Source organism: Hermetia illucens, chromosome 3 (assembly GCF_905115235.1).
Source record: "Hermetia illucens chromosome 3, iHerIll2.2.curated.20191125, whole genome shotgun sequence".
Taxonomy (NCBI): Eukaryota; Metazoa; Arthropoda; class Insecta; order Diptera; family Stratiomyidae; genus Hermetia; species Hermetia illucens.
Genome location: NC_051851.1, coordinates 68,078,349 through 68,093,119, shown reverse-complemented (window position 1 = coordinate 68,093,119; position 14,771 = coordinate 68,078,349). Strand labels below are relative to the sequence as shown.

The 14,771-nt window shown below is 37.5% G+C and overlaps 1 protein-coding gene across 1 annotated transcript in view; it reads left to right on the top strand.

Annotated features, from left to right (window-relative positions):
• LOC119650809 (elongation of very long chain fatty acids protein) overlaps positions 1 to 14,771 on the top strand; it is a 113,661-nt gene that overhangs the window by 91,902 nt on the left and 6,988 nt on the right. The gene's annotated exons all lie outside the window — the stretch shown is intronic.

Genomic DNA, 14,771 nt, shown 5'->3' with positions numbered 1-14,771 from the left:
CCCATACATGTGAATGGAGGGTGCAAACATTTTTTCACAGAATGTGACCATGTGGGATATCAAATGAAAGGGCTCAATTAGTACTTTTCGAAACTGGTCCCATATTTGATCTCGGGTGAAACATAGGGGAGTGAGGGTTCAAAATATAACCGTCAAAAAGTGTAATAAGTATCGCTCTTAGAACCTGTCCAAACGAAAAATCTGAAAATCACAGTGGTGTATCTAAATGAAATCCAAGCCTCAAAATATATCCTGTTCCGATTTCTGCATAAATAAAGTTAATAATAGTATATTAGCATATTTTATAAATTTAGTCGGAACCCCCACTTAAGTTCTTGCTAGAACTACCAAATTTGGCACTTGCATAAGGGAGCCAACATAAGGCATCACTAGGAAGGAAGGAAATCCAACTTTTATTAACAAAGTTATAGAAGGTGAAACTTTTACATTTTGTGTGAATTTCATGAATTCTAAAACGTGTGTCATACACGTCATCATAACATATCAATTCGTCAATACCACAGCAATGTGAGCTCACGTGAATGGGAGGTCACAGGGAAACATTTCGTTTTAGTTTTCTAATCACTTATATATCTTTTACCACAGCCAGACATACATATGTATATATTTGTATGTACATGTAAATTGAGCTTTGGGGTAGTGCCTAATTCAGATAAATATATTTGTACATTGAACAAGCGGTATTCAATATACACACTTTATATATACATATGTAAATTTTTGTGCACGAAAATAGGTGTAGGATCAATTTATGTTCATGCATATATAAGTTTAGGATTAGGTAATAGGCAGTGTTTGTTTGTTTAACGTGAGCACAATATATACGTCTGTAATGTATACGCATTTCTTGTAGTTTGAAAAAAATATGAAGGAAAATTTTGGGTTTCTGGGCATATACGATTGGAAAAATGTGCGTTGTTTTTTGACATAAGATGAACACAAAACCTTTATACCCGAAGCGCCAACTTCCGGTATCCCGACTTGTTTTCATATGGGAACGGTTGTACTTTCTTGCCAACCAGATGGAGTTCTACTCCCTTCAATAATGCGCAGTTCCAAGCGTCCAATTTATCGTAAAAACCTTTGGAGTTGACTGATCAAGTAATAGTGATCGCCCACAGTTCACGGTTTATATTCTTATAAACTTTCAATTGGTTTATCGACGATGAACTGGCTATAATTTGGGAAGTATTTTACTACCCACCTAAGAACGAATACTCCCTTAAAATGAAGCATTCAACTTGTCTTGACAGAGGACTCTTTTACTAACATCCTTAAATCTGTTGGACTATATGTCTTTACATGCCACCGTCAAAAAATGGCACACAGTATGTCAGGACATCGGTCTTGCCGCTTAGATACAATGAAAATTCACCAGAAAGATGCGCATTAAAAGAAAGCATGAAATCAGTTTTAAACTAAAAACCCTTTTGCTGTTGGAATATAAAGTGTTGATCATAGCACCCACATGTTTCGTTTTACGAAATTGAGCTCTTGGACATCTGCAGGCGTGTCAAATATCAAAATTCAACGAAAAGTACTAACGAAAATATTTGGAATCACCTTAACATATCTTAGCTTCACCTTAATCATATATCAATGACGACATAAATTAAGGCCGAAAGGCACATCAAATACAAAAATTCAGAGCACCCAAATTACTTAACGGCAAACCTTAGCATGAAAGGCAATTCCAGCCCCAAAAATAGATTTTTTTAATTAGTTTCTTTGTTTTTTATGACTTAAATAACAGGAAATTTAATTTAAAAATCTATTTTTGGGGCTAGAATTGTCTTTCATGCCAGGGTTTGCCGTTAAGCAATCCGGGTGTTCAGAAATTTTTTATTTTATGCGCCTTTTGCCGTTAATCTATCTCTCTGCTGAAATGAAACTTCCTAACATTGTTCAGGTGTTTCGAATCCAAACTAGACACCGAAGATAGGAAAACGTAGACAAATTACGTACGGGCGGGCAATAATTGAGGTTTTGCAGAGAGCACCGTCGGATTTATAAGAAGGGACGTGAAAATAATTAACTACTCTCCTCCCAGTAATTGAGTGCGAGAGAATTAGGATAATTTAGCTAATGGCAATTGTGGATTTGTGGTGTTGTTAATCTGCTGATGGTTTAGGAAATTACTAAAGTCCTGTTTGGAAACAATCAGTAAACTTAACCCGTCTGCAGAATTTTCTTGGGTTTTCCATTGCGGGTTTTCAACTTTAAAAAACGTATCCATTGTACTGATCATACGAGTTCAGGTACGGACGTTGGAGTGGCTGCTTCGGACAGTTCATAAGCCGGAACTATAATAAGCATATCCCGCAGCGTACTTGAAATCCCTCAATGAGAATTGAATGTTACTGTCTATATTGGACGTACGTCGTGAAATGTTCCCCTCGGGGAGTTTCGTTAAATTTCCTTTAAACACAGAAAATGCGATAACAACCGAATTCAGCATATGAAATGTTAAACAGATGCCATAGGAAATGTGAGAAATTCTAAGCAGCAACTCGAAATGCTGAGTGGTTAGAGCGCAAGGCTGTCGTACGGAAGGTCGCGGTTCAAATCTCGCTGGTGGCAGTGGGATTTGTATCGTGATTTGACGTCGGACACCAGTCGACTCAGCTGTGAATGAGTACCTGAGTCAAATCAGGGTATTAATCTCGGTCGAGCGCAATGCTGACCACATTGCCTCCTAGTGTACCGTTACGGTCTTGAATGAAGTGCTCTAACACACTTCAAGGCCCTGATCCAACATGGATTGTTGCGCCAATGATTATTATATTAACTCGAAATGCCAGGTAATCAAACGAATCAATGCGATTATGTACGAGAATGAGTTTTGACAGATTTCTGATGTACATTCGTTAAAATTTTGACAGTATGATATGACCATTATAGTTCTGGCTATACGAATGAAGGCGGACTCAACGGGTACTTATCCGCTCCGTTTGGCTATTCCTGTATATTTTCGCTATTTTGAACGAAAGTAATTACAATTGCAAGCACCGTTTCTGCTCCTAAAAACGTATTATTTTATTTTGTAAATAAATATATATAAATATCTCGATAACAGTTTATTCCCTTCTTTAGTGCAGGATGTCTGACCTCAAGCTCCATTTCCTCTTGACCTAGTGACCTAGTGTACTCCCCTTATTGTTGCAAGTAGCAGGATCGTAATCAGTCGTCAGGGGACTTTTAGTCAGCATACATGATTCATAGAATACGGTTTGATTTATATAATTAAAATGATTATCGCGTCTGGTGTCTGGAGTTTTTTTTCTCCAACGATAGAAACACGTAGTTTCTCCTTCTATAAAAATATAGCTTAAGGACTGGAGAAGGAACTAAGTAGTTCTCGAAATAACTAAATATCTATGCAAAATAAATATATTTCTAAGAAGAGAAGCTTTTTTAAGATTTTGTGTGAAACAAAACCTTATTAAAATCGGTTTACTGTTTGTTAGAGAAAGGTCTCAACGAGTACTTTCCAAAAATGACATTAGCTTTGGCGTTTGATGCAAGAAATCTAGCTAAATCGGAAAATAAATCACGATGCTACCTCTATACGGTACCTAGGCCTAAAAATACCTTTATTATGTTGTCAGATTTTTTATAGGTATATTTTTTAGAAATTGACTGGGAAGCCCACTTCAGTTCATACTAGAATCATCAAGTTCAATAATATAACTTAGACTATAGACAATGATATTGCCAAATTTGGTGGATACGGTGCTATCACTAATAAAGTTATAATAGGCCAAAGTTGTCCCTTTTGTGCAAAATTTTTGCAATCCTTAGGTTTAAAGTCAGTATCACACCAAAGTCAATAGTCTGAAAAACTGATGCACAAACATTACGATCTAGGTACAAATCGGACGAATACCCAATAAAATATGATTACATAGTATAAGAAATATACAAAGTCTTTTGTACTTGAAGCGTTATACTTGTGGTTTTCCAACTTATTATTAAGTTAAACATTTTGCATCCTAGCTGGGTGCCGAAATAAAACACTCCATCTAAGCCCAAGTCTATCAGGTTCAGTTTGCATCGAGTAAAGGAAAACTAAATGACAATCAGGAAATCACTCAAGAAGTCTAACAAATTTCAGTAAGAACAGAGGTAAAGACCTTGACAAGAACTTTTAATAAACTCGAAACTACAATGGTTATAATTGAATACTCTGGTCCATATTAAATTAACCTAGCGATTCTGTTACACTGCAGAATTCATTTTTAGGGTTGACGTCTTATTGTGAAACAAGTATACAGAAATACTGATTCACAAATAGATTTTCACCACGATGAACAACCAGTTGACTAGTGCAGCATTGTGAGGCCTAACGTTGTTATGGCGGTATATGACATTATCCTTTATTCACCAAGCCTTTAAGGAGGTCATCCACTGTGTCCGATCCGAGGAATCGATTTTTTTTACATCAATTGTATCTAGATATAGTGTAGAATATATGGGCAAAGTGATTTTTTGATATTTGGAAACGTTCGGAAATTACAGTATTAAACAGCTAAAATGTCACATGCCAGGTTTATGTCGACAGTCGTAATAACGCGCGCACTTATCGGCCCAAATGACATTCGAATGACTTCGTTGAAATCATAAGAATTGAAGTCAAGGCTTTACTTGTGTTTCTTGAAGAAACCTAAGGTTTACGGACTAGATTAACGGTCAGTTAAGATTTTGTGGTTGAAAATCGCATTCTACTTTTTAAATGCGCTTTTTTTCGAAACTGCATGTTGAAAATCGGCTGCCAACATAGCCCAAAATCTATCCAACGAAATTCTTTGAAATTTTCACGACTTATTCAGAACATATTTCTACGGTGCGCAAACTAGGATAATTGCGAGTGTTTTTTTTTATTCACTAAAGCAGCCTTGAAAAAACACCAAAATTCACAAAAAAAAGTTTAACAAGGCACCAAAAATTTAGCTTTTAATATTTTTTAATAATCCTAGTTTGCGGACAGTGGTTAAGTCTGCGCATTAAAATGCCGTTTACATTTTCTCTTTAAGATGATCACAGCGCCTTCTAACGTGACAGCAGAAAAATACCTTTTTTTAGAAATGGGTGTATAAGTTGCTCTGTATTTCAATAACGCACAATGCTATTGTGCTGGACTGACTGCGCATGCTCAAGACATTAATAAATATATGGTGAAAAAATCGTCTTTGTAGCTTTATCCAATTCGTCATAACAAATTACTAAAGAAAGCGAAAAAATGACCTTGACACGGGATGACCCCCTTAACACTGTTTCCAGTCACTGTCTATGGGCATAACACACTGCCGATATGAAAGTTTGGATGCGTGATAACTCTTCCAAGTGAACACTACCCTGAAGATCCCGGCAAACACAATAAGACCTGACGAGAATTAAACCCTGCTGTTGACGTCGACTGTGGTGTTTCATTCTCGTAAAAGGCTCTGTGACATTTAGCATGTTTGTAAAGAACCCACATTAGGAAAGAAAACCTGCCGATTTTTGTCTATTGAGGTGTGAAACGCAATTATTCAGCTGACTTTCCTTGTTTCAGGTATCAAAGTTCACAGCAAAACCTAGAGATCAGTTCAGATTAATTCCGTGGAAAAAATGGAACGCTTCTAAGATTTTTTTTTGCGGATAGATAGGGCCAACATATTAAGTCAATTCCCATATAATAATGAAAGAATTGAACAATATTTCACGAAATTTCGATTGCAAAAATGTTTAATTGAAGGAATGGCAGCGAATCCCCGAAGGCACGTTGGGAAACAGTAAAAACTCGATTTTTGTTTAAAAATTGACTTCTTTAAACAAATTTAAAGCTTTAATAGCAAATTTCGAAAAAGTGACTTAAAGTTTTGCACATTAGAAGACCCGGCCTAGAGCAACGAACGTTCAAATACTCATAACTTTGCCAACTATTCTTTTGAATAGAACACGTTACCTTACCAACTACAAATAATTAATTTGATCTCATAGGATTAAAATATGGAGAGTGCCTCAACCTTATATATGACTTTCTAGACCGGATGGGAGGATAAATGTTAAATGGAAGAAAACCAAACACTGCTTTTAAATTTTATCTAAAACTAAGTCATCAAGGACTTTGAAAAGAAATTTGAGGGGTTCGAGTTGGATTCATCCTGCTTGGCTGTAAAAATAAAAAAAACAGTCCTTGATGGTTTGGAGGTTTTTCTGAATATGTTTTGAATGGTTCTCACAAGTTTCCAGCAAACATTGAATTTTTATGATCTTAGTAACCGATGGAAATTTCCTCTCAGACGTTACGTATGCGCATGTCCCCAACACAGTCCTTGTCTCTCTGTTTTGAAATGAATTACAAATATGGAAGTCACAGATGTTCTGCTTGCTATTCTAAGCACTAAAAGTGATTGATACTGCCTTTTGCCGTACTATCAGTTTAGATTAAGTAGTAAAAATGAGCGCCATGAGATTTTTTCAAAACAGATTTTGTGCAGTCACGCGAGAATAGAGTGACACAGCTTTTAGGAACCCTCTGTTAGCCTGACTTCTTTCAGATACTAGCGTCTAACACCTTGGTGTGTGACTGCATCATATCTCAGCACGTACAATTTTCAATTGAGCATCACATACTAGTTTGCAATACATATTCATGAACGTTGTAAAAAATCGGAACGCTTGAATAAACTTAACAATAAGCCTAGATGGTAATAAATTTTTTTGTTAGAATTCTGTACGTGTTGAGGGAGATAAAAACTGTACTCCATGAAACTAGGGTATGCTAGATAAACTCATTGATATTCAATGAACGTTCCTATTTAGCTTAAAAGTTTGAATAAATGTCAGATTTGAAATTTTTAACTTATTTCCGCAAGAACATAAATCATCCAAGTTTACCATTTATATATATACAGGCACCAAGTGTTTTGTGGCTTTATATTGATTGGCATCTATCAATCAATAAATGGATTTTGTAAATTATTATGCAGTTTAAAATAAACTTGAGGAAGCATTGATGCCCTATTTGATCAAATTATTTAATCTTTGTGAGGAGAAAAATTTGTATATTGATTAGAAGATATTTCAATTCTAACAAACTATATCTATTTGGTTTTGTGGAGGATGAAGTAAGAAACTTTTTTTGAATATCAGTCCTTTTGAAAAGCGATTTTTGATCTTAAAAAACCTTCTAATCGACAGCGTAACTTTTACAAAGGGTAATAAGTTTTAAACAACAAGGAAACCGCAGGCATGAACGTATGAACGTCTCCTGCATTCGGTTTGGGGCATTAGATTTGCAGGACCACCTCGATCTATCTATAGCATTCGGGGCTTTGTCACCGGTCTTCGTCTTTCTGTTAGGGATCCGAGTTTCGTTCATACGTTGACCATCGCCAAAGTTTGATTATTTTAAAGACTTCAGGTTCGTCAAATACATAATACAACTCATGGCTCCATTTGATTCGCCATTGGCCGTCCTCTCGTTTAGCTACTGTTATTCTCCTCTCGAAGTTATTTAACAGTTTTTCCAAAGTTTGGGTTAGGGTCCATGTTTCAATTCCGTAGCATAATACATGTTTTATTATCGATTTGTATAATCGGAGCTTTGCATGATTGTGTATGCAGCTGGCTTTTAAAATAGATAGGACCGAGTTTTATTTCGTCCACTTCATTTTCACCTTTCGTCAGTTTTAAGTTTATACAGTTGTGCACATTTTCCAACTTGTTCTTGTCAGTTGTTACATTCTGTCTGGCGTTATCATTTTCGTCTTGTTATCGTTAATATGTAGACTAAGTTTATTTGTTGTTTTATCGAGGTTTATGATCTCCTTTGCTGATGTGGAAGATCACGCCATGATGTTTATGTCGTCCACATATGCGACAATTTGGCATTACTTGAGAGCAACGTACATTTTGTTTCCAGTGGCAACTTTCGTATAATCTGCTACAGCCAGATTGAACAAACGCATCTGTCATGCGGCACATTATCATTTTGGTAAGGCTTGGTAATGTTGCTGGAACTTCCAAGTCAAGCATTACTTTGTTTCAGTATATTTTGATCAATAGTGTCGAATGCCTACTTGAAGTAACGAGTATTTGATGGATATATATGCAGAATTCCCAGAGTTTTTCTGGCACCCGTTTGACCATAAATAACTGGCCAATTGTCGATTTTCCACTCAGAAATTTTCAGATGTCAACTAGTCACTTTTTTTGAGGATAAGGCCTATCACACTTTTTGATCACTCTTGTAAAATCTGCTCTTGATTCTAGACAAGCAGAACTAAATTCTGGATTGCTTTCATGGTCATGTCATGGTCATGATGTCATCTATGCTCGGTGCCATGTTCATTTTTTGACATTTGATTGCTGACCCTATTTCTTCTGATGTTGCCCTTTCAATGTTCCTGTTATGCTCAACCATAATTCTTGTAGGTTTACTTTCGCCCCCAATGATTGCTCGCTGTTGGTTTTCCAACGGTGGTTTTGGCTGCTCGTTGAATAGTTTCGAAATTCTCTTTCATCGTCTTTGTGTTTCACTCTGAATGTCGTCTGTATGGCTCGCTTTCTGGTATTCGTCATCAAGCAAAAAATATTTTTCCGCGCAGGGATTGATATCCAACCGCTGCTTCCACTGTTGTTTCGAAAGCGCCTTTGAGGTAATGCCAGGTGTCGTTTATGTGCTTCCTCGTGAAAATCTGGACCATGTAATGTTCGGGGTCACAGTTTGCTCCTTGATGTGACGTCACGTTGAGAATGCGGGTGGTGATGAGAACGGGGTTTATCTGGTTGAGTATAATGCCATCTGGGGAGGCCCATGTCCTTTGGTGAACGCGCTTTTGGGTGAAGCATCTTCTTCTTCTTTTTCTTCAGCCTTTGTCCCGTTCACAAGCGGGGTCGGCTCGGCTTTTGGGTGAAGCATATCGTTTTTATAATCAATATTCCGCCACTCCAAAGTCAATGAGGCGTTAACCGATGTTATTTGATATATCATGGGAATTATGGCTCCTGATCCTTCCTCGATATATCTCCTCATTGCCAATTCTCGACTAAGGAACACTTAAGCATATATAGAGCAAATTGCATCCAAGTCGTATTTGGTTACCCAGAGCTGGCACGAATTCCAATCACTAGTAACTTGTCTTAATATATTATTTTTAATAATCTCACGAGCGACTCACCTCCGAAATTTTGCCTTCAAAGTTGAAGAGGCGCTTTGCACAAGTCTTACTAATATTAATTCCATCCATGTGGACCATCCACATTGAATTTTTTCTAGCCGGTAAATATCACATAAAAAAATTTAATAATCTTTATTTCCTAATAAAAATGAAAGATTCACTCGAATTCAGTCACGAGTCATATTTTCGCGTGTAAAATCAAGTTTATTGACTTAATGGCTATCCCTTAGCCTCAGTATTTTCAACATTTTTGCTGTTACTAAATTTACATTTTGATTTGTCACCAAGCGGACACATTTTTTGACACATTCAAATCCAGTTTTCATTTAACCGAGGTCCATCTCTTTATAGAAATTAATTAACTTATTAATTACCTGATTTCAATATGACCGCAAAGAGATTATAATGTAAATCTAATTAGATATTATTTTCTTTAGAAAAAGTGGATAACGAATTTATTGTCTGAATTGTTATCTACCCTTGTTGTTGTTTGGAAAGTAAGGCATATTTAAAAAAACAAACCATAGCTATTGCATCCCTGCCAAAGTTTAGTAACCGGAGAAAATATGAAGAGCACCTTCAGCATATCCGTGACACTACGTAATTGCGATCATATGGTAAATCCAAAAGAGTTTTGAGATAACAGAAATAAGAAGATTAATCGCCAATGTTTTCAGAGCAGGGAGTTTCAAACAAGTAGTATATGTTGATCATCATTCAATATAGCTTAGCTTGATGACACCTGAGTATTCCCATCGTTATTTGTATACCGGTGTAACCTCTCTCCAAAATTAATATTTATAGATTGCAGCCAGATCAGGCATTCGATAGAGCCAAATGGCGAAGCCGATCACGACGTGCCGAGGAGGGGGGGGGGACAAAGGCTGAAGAAAAAGAAGAAGAAGAAGGTCTAGTTTTTAAGCTGAATAGAAATCAGTTTGTTCAGCTACAATTTTGAAAAAATCAAGTCATAAATATTCAGAGCTTGGTCCTGGCAAGAAATGAGCAAAGGTTCCTGACACATGGACATGCGGTACTTGTATACTGATGAGTAAAACGGGGGAACCCGTTAGAGCTATTCGTGAGAGGTGCATCGATATCTGCACTCTACAAGAAAGTCGATGGTGTGGACCAGAGTTGCGACATAGAACGCAAACGCAAGGCATTGCCATCCGTGACGTCTCTAAAACAAGTCGGGAAACCGGAAGCTAAACGCTTCAGGTATGAAAGGTTTTGTGTATTTCTTTTATAAAGAGATTTGGGTGTCCATTTGTCCCATTAGCATGTAGCACGTAAAATATGCGTATGTTATGTGAAAATAGCCACTTTCAAGTGATATTGAAATTCATAGTCTCGAATTTGCAGAGAAGCGACAGCTTTGACTTAGTATTACTTTGTTAGTAATAGTGCGATTTTCACCAAATTTGGCAGGATCATGCTCTATGCTGTAGCCTATATTGCTGCAAAATTTTGTGATTCTAGGGTGAACTTAAGGGGGGTTTTCCTGTCAATTACTAAAAATTATAGTAATGTACTATTATTAACTTTATTTGAACAGGCATCGGTATGGAGGGTATTTCGGAGCCTAGGCACCATATAGTGACAGCCCCCTGATTTTTTTCAGATTTTTCGGTTGAGTAGTTTCTGAGAATGGGTTCGTTAAAAAAATGACCACTTTCAACCCCCCGCACCCCTCACCTTTTTAACAAATGTCAAAACTAAGACTGGCTTCGAAAAGTACTAATCGAGACCTTTAATTGGATACCCCACATGACTATATTTGAAGAAAAAAAAATGTACACCCTTTTTTTGCATGTATGGGGACCCCCCCTTAAATTCGCCGTAAAAGGATGTAACTCACTATATGCGTGAGCGTTCACAGTTCCCACCTTTCTACCAAATTTGGTGCCAATCGCTACAACCGTCTCCGAGAAAAATGCGTGTGACGGACAGACAGACAGCCAGACAGACAGACAGACAGACAGACAGACAGACGGACAGACAGACAGACAGTAAACCGATTTTAATAAGGTTTTGTTTTACAAACAAAACCTTAAAAACAAGCGACTTGATGATCGGCTGATGAAATTTATCGAGAAAGATGCTTTCTGATGACTATTCGATACAAAGACCTGTGACGCGCCTACCGACGACAGGTGATCTTAATGATCATGTGTGTGGAAAGGCAAACGGTCACAGATTCCATGGGGGAAAAGGGTTTGCCATACACAATGAGGGTGGCGAGTGTATTGTCGATATTGAAGACACTCACGAAATTATAATTCTGATTACATGGATTAGAAACGGTTGCGTTAATGACAACAACACTACTTTTCTTACTGACCGACGCGCCATGACGCGACGGACAGATGGCGGAAGCATTTCGAACAAATTTCAACGGAAGAATTTGCTCATACTCCACTTAAAAGTGCTAATGTCGATATTTGGAGCAACTTCATCTATCAGCTTCAGAAGTTAAAGCAATCAAACAAATGAAATCGGAAAAAGCAGAAGCAACAGGATCTGATGAAGTCCTGGATAACGAAGAACTGCGTCCCAAAACAATTGAGGGTAAAATACTATCTTAATGACATAATCGTTCCTAAATGGGACAAGAAACACGGTCCAGTAGAATGTTCAAATTACTGTTCTTCTTGACAACCGTATTCGCGGCATCATTCTAATAATGTGCAGTTACTCATAGAAGAACTCCATGAATAGCATCACCCTCCCTACTTTGCATTTCTACAGCGAAGGAAAGAAACCATGAGCCATATAAACGCATCTGATATACTTTGTCATAACACCTGGGTTAAATTGCTCTACCATAATCCTTTGGGGTTTATGTCGATAATTAATTCTTCTTAATCTTATACTCTATCCCTCTTATAGCTCCCTTTTTCCCGCCGGGTCTCGGTCTATTGCGGGAGCCAAGCTTCATCACCGCCTCGTGACAGTGTGCGGCGTATCCGGGGGGTACTCAAGTTCCTCGACGTAATTAGGTCTGTGAAGCGTTTGTCAAGTATTGCCACGCTACAATCCAAAAAGTAAATTTCTAGGTGTGGCAGGTGTATCAAAACCACTTAGAGTTTCTGTCGGTGTTTAAAATGGAAGCGACTTCTAGCCACTCCACTTTCTTCTTGTTCTGTATACTGTGATACGGGGAATCCAACATCCTGTGACTTGAATGCTGCTCTCTCTCTCTCTCTAATTTGCGCTGACAAAAACTCATTTGTTTAGATTGTTCTGAACGTCGAGATCTACGACTATTAGGCCGACCGAAACAACGATGGTGATGGGGATGGTGATTTGAGACACACAGTCGATTTCGACGAGTCGACCCCGCTTCTGAACGTGACAAAGACTAAAGAAGAAAAAGATCTCATTCGAGAGGAATCATTTCTATGGTATACCAGACAGGGAGCAAGGTGTTTTTTAAATGAAAACACTTAGATTATGAGAGTCAGAGAAGCTTCAATCAATCGGCCTGCAATAATCTTTTCAGAATTTCCAATAAACATTATAGGGCAGTGGAGCACTAGAGTCTGCGATAATTACGTTCAGCATACTGAGTACCGAATCTGTACATAAAATTCAACTTCAGAAACACCCTGCGGAATCGGCTGAAAGTTTCTTGTTTTCCATTGATAAATGCTCTCCACCCGGGAGCAATTTATTATTTATTCTTCCTCATTGATGGCATGGCATTGAATGGAGAAGAAAAATAGTTACAAGATGTATGCATTTTTATATTCTTCTAACTCTAACTAAAATTTATGGGAAGTTTCACATAGACTGCCAGCCAGGATCAAAGCGAGAAATTCCACACCCAAACGGCAAACCCGCAAACAAGTTCACGTGTTCATAGTTAGAGAAAAGTATATGGAAAATGAAAAATTCTTTGTTTGCATTTGAGTCGTGACAAGCCTCCTTAATTTGACCTTATAATGTTTTAGATACACTTGATGCGTTAGAAACCTGGGAATAGTTCTAAGTTCTACCGATTGTGATCAAGGGGGGTGTGTGAGTGACATAAATTTGTAAAGTGTGCGAGTAAGAAGTCACTTAAAATGAAATAGGATTTATTTTTCGAAACTACCCAAACCAAAAATCCCAAAAAGATCGCTCGATACGCTTTTATGAAATCAAGACCTCAAAATATGTCCCATTTCGATATCTGCTCGAATAAACTTACTAATAGTATATTAACAACTTTTAGAAATTGACTGGAAACCATCCTTAAGTTCATCCTAGGAATACCAAATTTTGCACATTGTCTTGCATACGCAAATCCACTTATTAGTGCCGAAGATATAGCAGTTCAAATCTATCAATTTCGCGCAAATTTACTGCAATTGAAGTCATGTAAATAAGATGCTGACGTCATAGTTAACGAGAACAATTAACATTCGCGTGAAATATTAAAATTCATTCATGAAGAATCTACTTCTCCTCAGCCCTTTGTTGTGTCAATTGTTCGTAAACATGTGTAACATTTGTTAATAATATTGAATTCCTAGTGTGAAGCCTACACGGTTGACTATTATTAATATAGTGTTTTCCAGATCATTTTTTTTGTGTAAATGGATCTTTAAAAGATAGCGCACAGTTGAATATTTAACTATGTACAGGCACAACGTCGTGCATTCATCGTTCCTCACATAGGGAACACAAAACCTATTATACCCGAAGCGTCTAGCTTCCGTTTTCCCAGCTTGTGTTTCTTTTAAAGGCAATGCAGGTTTTTTATTCCAAGAATGCAGGGGGTCTAGAGGCTGACAGCCAAAGTGCTTTCTTGCAGAAGCAGGCTTGACAAGAGAGGAACTGTAGTTCGATCATGTACCGAAGTTTCAGCGCAAGTATGGAATCATTCATAATGGGTGGTCCCCCCCGGGCCGACTTCCTCTCAGGGCTTTGGTGGCAGTAACTAGAATGATCTTTCTTCTCTTTTTCAAACGATGTGTCCTCACGGGTCACATTTAGAAAGGTGTGTAGACACGATGTGTCCTCTAGATTTTATTTGCCGACTTTCTTCACCGACTTTCCATAACAACTAAAATAATTAGTCCCCTTTGCGGTGGCATTTCATGTATTTTGCGAGTGCAACTGATTAAGTTTATCTACTCTCTCTGCATGCTCTGATGTTTTCGTGATAATCTCCATATGCGTGATGACAAACCTTCAATTCAAAGCTAATACACGTAACACATGCGTTATCTTTTTACTTTTACATCAGTAATTAATTAGACAAGACATATAAAAAATATATGAATAATGAGGAATTACTCAGGATTACCAAACTTCTTTGCTGACCGAATGAGTGGTACAGAAACAACCCATTCTGTATGTTTAACCCAGTATTCGGAAATTTGGTAACTATCAAGTTTTTATAAATTTCTCCATTCAAATTGGATGAAATCTGAAAGTGGCAAAGCAACAAAGCAACAAACCTGAGTGTGGATTATCTCGATACGCTACGAATAGTGGTTGCATAGTATTAATAGAGTTTCAAGGTAATACGCGGTCATTACTACACAAATTATCAAATAATCACTTCATGGTGAGTACGCAAGAAATCCGGAC